Source organism: Triplophysa rosa, linkage group LG5 (genome assembly GCF_024868665.1).
Source record: "Triplophysa rosa linkage group LG5, Trosa_1v2, whole genome shotgun sequence".
NCBI classification, from domain to species: Eukaryota; Metazoa; Chordata; class Actinopteri; order Cypriniformes; family Nemacheilidae; genus Triplophysa; species Triplophysa rosa.
This window is the reverse complement of record NC_079894.1, coordinates 8,291,802-8,296,583: the sequence shown is the minus strand read 5'-3', so window position 1 is coordinate 8,296,583 and position 4,782 is coordinate 8,291,802. Positions and strand designations below refer to the sequence as shown.

At 38.2% G+C, this 4,782-nt stretch overlaps 1 long non-coding RNA gene across 1 annotated transcript; it reads left to right on the top strand.

Moving 5' to 3' along the window:
* The first annotated feature begins 945 nt into the window (after positions 1-945).
* On the top strand, positions 946-4,126 carry LOC130553807 (uncharacterized). Its single transcript, XR_008962907.1, has 3 exons — positions 946-1,117; positions 3,298-3,407; positions 4,015-4,126. It is a non-coding gene; the product is annotated as an uncharacterized LOC130553807 (long non-coding RNA).
* The last annotated feature ends 656 nt before the right edge of the window (positions 4,127-4,782 follow it).

Below are 4,782 nucleotides of genomic sequence, written 5' to 3'. Positions count from 1 at the left end.
GGAGGAGCGCAAGCGACGGACACAGTCACATTTGCACATTAATTACCGGGCAGGTGCTGGCAGTCCGCTTTAATGGGCTGAGTGAAAGGTCAAGAGGGTTTAGCTGTCATTTTTTCCTTCCCATTAGATCCTTTTTGGTATTTCACAGTCCAACTTTCTCATTTAAATATATCAGCGTCTTATTAAGAGGTTAATGAACCGATTGCACGGGGAAGTTTGTAATCATAGTTTTATTTTGTAATCATGGTTTTGTCTTTTAAAGGCGACGCCGGCCATTTCCGACGCCGGTAATTAATTGAGCTTTACGTGCTAGGTGGTGGGTGTCAACTGCCATCTTTTTCAGCTCCTTATCGCGTTGCAGTTCCAGACAAATTGAAATTCTGATGGTTCGCACTCTTTTCATTTTAACAATGGAGCAAAAATCAAATCAGTCATGCCAGGTTGAATACTCGTGCCTTTACCCAGTTAGAAACTCCTGAGTAGCCACAGATCCCTCAGATACATCTGCATTCTCCGCATGACGGTGTTGACGCACACAAATTGAAATTTCTAAATCTATCGCGTTAGTTGCTCATCGGAGACCGTGAATGGCCAGACAGTCTCATTGAAATAAGAAGGGCAAACTTGTTTTTGGGAACACTGTGAGCTTAATATGACGCATTACTGTAAGTATTTGATGTGTTTTTCAGTATTAATAATTCAAGTGCTGTCCTGTCGCTCTGAGATGCCAATCCATCAAAAACAAAAGAAAACTTTCAGCACCGCCAGAGGGAAATGAGGATCTTTTGTTGCTCTCTAACAATATTTCTAAAGCTAACCGCCACTCTACACACCATGCCACAGCATGCCCCGTTTTTCTTAGCATCAGCATTTTATGCGGCTTTGTCTTAGAGAGAGAATAGCATTTAGTAAGCAGGAAGGGTTTCATGAAACTGTAGTGGAGGACAATAACAATGATGCTTGAAAAACCGCACTGGATGAAAGGCCTTTGAAAGGCTGACGAGTTCTCTCCGAGGTGGTTCGGATTGACGAGCACTATTTGACTGTGTGCCCGCTTGTCCTTTTTGTCCATGCAGAGGGAAATGCCAGTGCTGTGATGTGGAATTCTTGCTAGGATGTAAGTGTTTGTCAAGGAAATCTAAAACTAGCTTCTTTTATTGTTGTTGTTCTTTCTCCTTTCTTTTTGTAGCCGATATATAGTAAATGCATACCTGCTCTCATTCACTTACTGCATATTTATTGTTATTGAGCTCTAATGAATGTAGAATTAGGGAAAATATGTCTCAATCTGCATACTATCCATCCTAAATATGATTTGAAAATAGAATTAGTATGTTCTACTATGTCCAGTGAAAATTCAAAGTGCAGATCTATGCACACCCTTACAGAAAAGACACATGAATTTCACATGTTTTTTACATGTTTTTTGCATGTGATCACATGTATACAACATGTGTTTAACATGTGCAAAAAACACGTGTGATCACATGTGAAATGTGTGTTTTTGGAACATTTTGGTGTGAATTCCATGTGAATTCCCACGTGAAACCCATGGGATAACATGTGCAACATGTGGTGACGTGAAGAACATGTGATCACATGTGAAGACATGTCGCATATGTTATCCCATGGGTTTTTACATGTTATCCCATGGGTTTTTACATGTTATCCCATGGGTTTCACGTGGGAATTCACATGGAATTCACACCAAAATGTTCCAAAAACACACATTTCACATGTGATCTCATGTGTTTTTTGCACGTGTGATTTCGTGTCTTTTCTGTAAGGGATAGCAACTCAACTAAGTGAGGCTTCACTGAAAAAATACATAATACAGTAAACATTTGATAAGAAATAATGAATGAAAAAAACTTTAAATGCTGTATTCTTGCATACTTTTTACCATGCACTCAATTATACTTTCATATAACAAGAATAGTACATACTTTTAGGTGATTGGTTTTTACAAAATATGTCCCAGAATTTTTAATTCATTAAATGTTCATGTAACAATGGCCTTGTAAACTAATGGTACTGTTTAGCGTGTTGACAAAATGTTTATATGCTCTCCTACTTGTAAGTCGCTTTGGATAAAAGCGTCCGCCAAATGAATAAATGTAAATGTACAAGCTATATGTTTCGTTTTACATTTTAAGAGAGTGGTTCTCATCACTGTCTCCTTGCTCACTGTGGGTTGTATTGCAATGCTGCTTTGAAATAATCTTTATTGTGAAAGTACTAGGACAAATAGATTTTAGATGTTTGATTTAAAATGAAGTAAAATCGTTTTTTTTGTAAAACCGAGAAGCCATAATACCATAACAGCCTTAATATTTTCCAAACATTTTCTTTCTCTATTAGTATATTCTGTGTGAGAGTGCATGTCATCCTTGCTAGAAATTAGTCCTTGCTCAGAGCGCTCGTGAGTTGAAACAGATATCTTTCATGACACCTGTCTCAGTATAAAAGCTTGTCTGAGGTGGCTGTGGTTAGGCTGAGACTGGAAGACTGGAGCTTCATGTGGGATGAGAGTCTTACTTGGCTGAAAATTCCCCATCAGCCTCCAGGAAAAAAATAAATGCTTTATCTCTGGAACTAACATTGTGCCATCCTTGGAAAAAAACCCTCCTAGGCCCCATCCTGTTTTTCCTGCAGTGTATGTACCCCCTGCTTTGGATTTAGATGTTTTCAGTGCTACTGGATTGTGGGTAGGGTGCAAGAAGCAAAGCAAACAAAAAGAACAGTATATTAAAATGTTATCTGGCTGCCACATTTGGCTGGGGCCATAGAAATCCTCCTGAGTGCTAAACCGATCTTGCATTGTAATGAAACTCTAAGGACGACGTAATCTTCCCTCTGTTTGTACACTCTTAGTCTTTGGGAAAGCCAGCCAAAGCCAGAATAAGGACCTTCTGGTGCCATTCCCAAGGTTGTTGTTCCAGTTTGAAACCTGCTTATATGCATGTATTGGGAGTCTTAGAAATTTTTGTTTGGTAAAGCGATTACTGTGTATATTGAATAGCATTGCCAAAAATGTTTGCACAATTTTGCAAAAATATTCATGATGCTCACCTCTAAATGTTCAATAAAACAAGTGTTGTAAAGACCACAGCTCCTTGCCAGGATCCTTAACGCAAAGGTGATAACTGATCAAGAGATCTAAGCCAAGAACCAATAACTTTGAAGCACGCATAAAACCCACGCATCACAGTTGCTTACAGAAATACTTCTTCAGTCAGTAAACTTATTTTGAATGGTCATCAATGCAGACCTTTTACCTGTATAATGATCTACCAGCAGGCGCTTGCTGTCAAAGCTAATCAGCCAACACTTACCGAAGCCTAATCAGCCTTCAGCACACCTAAAACATGACCCCCAGCCGTGTCACAACTAAAATCTGCATGATGGTAAGTCTCCAGTTACTCTCTCCACTATAATAATATGAGTTGCTTGATCTGCGGTGCATGGCAAATAAAAGGTGTAATGAGGTAGGTATTAATTCTGTGTCAAATTGGTCTGAAAGGGGCTGACTTCACATTAGTATGCTTTGTGGTTTTTATTGAGTAGATGGCCTGATATGGTTGATTATTTGGTTGTGACACGTGCCTTTCCACAGAGTAATGAAACGTTATGGTCGATTTATACCAGCCTAACCAAGTTCAGCTCATAGTCGGGTACTCGCTGTTCACAGTGTATGTATGGATCTGTAAGCATCAAATCTTTTTAGATGTAAATGACGGTTTCAGTAAATGCACACGCCTGGCCCATAGTTAACTTTCTGTCTGTCTTTGTTTATTGGTCTGGCTAATGGCTAATAATATAACTATTTATATTTTAATTGATTTATATTCATATTAATTTATATCAATATTTTATTGAATAATAATTGTATTAATAAACAATTTGTTGAATTTTATTGTGTGTTAATTGGTAACCCAAAATAATACTGGCTAGACATACTTTTAACTTGCTAGCTAATGTAATTTACTTGTTATTTCGTTTGCTTATTTTCAGAAATAATCTACAGGGACTATTCTTTGCAGATGTGGGCCACAAAAGCACGGATGCGCAGTAACGTTTCTTTATGTTGTTGCTTTGAAACCGTCTATAAATAAGAAATTCTGATATATATGTGAAAAGATAATACTTGACTCGCTCTCATGTTGTTTTATTTCATGCTTCTCTTTTCCATATAATAACAGTTCATAGTGCCTGTCAACCCCGACATGTCCAATCAAAAAGTATCATGAAAGCCGTTCATTTGACTATAGGTTGGTATGAACCTGTTGTTATATGGAGAAAAAATGTGTTAAGATTCAATAGACTTTTCTTTTTGTTCCACAGAAGAGAAACACAACAGCGTGTGGGTTTAGAATCTAATAGGGGCGAGTAAATAACGACATATTACATTTTTAGGTGAACCAACTCGTTAACTGTGTGGTGTTTTGTATTATTTTAAAATAATATTGATCCTCTTATTTTTCGAAAGTTGTTAGTACGATGTGCAAATTTCCACCCACCTTGTACCAATTAGAAAGAGAATTTAATCACAGGAGGCAACACAAAGACAGCTAGGGAGGTTTAGCTGCTATTTTTCCTCCGAAGGTGCCGACTAACCTGAGGTCAGATGCTAAATCTCCATTATTGAGTCTGTAGGGGCGGTTCGCTGTTGAGAAAGTACAAGCGCTCAGGAAAGACTGCAGAGTGGATTCACAAAACTCTCCTCTCGAGCTACAGCATCACATAACATGGCATTACAGTTCTGTTAGCTGTCAGCTGGAC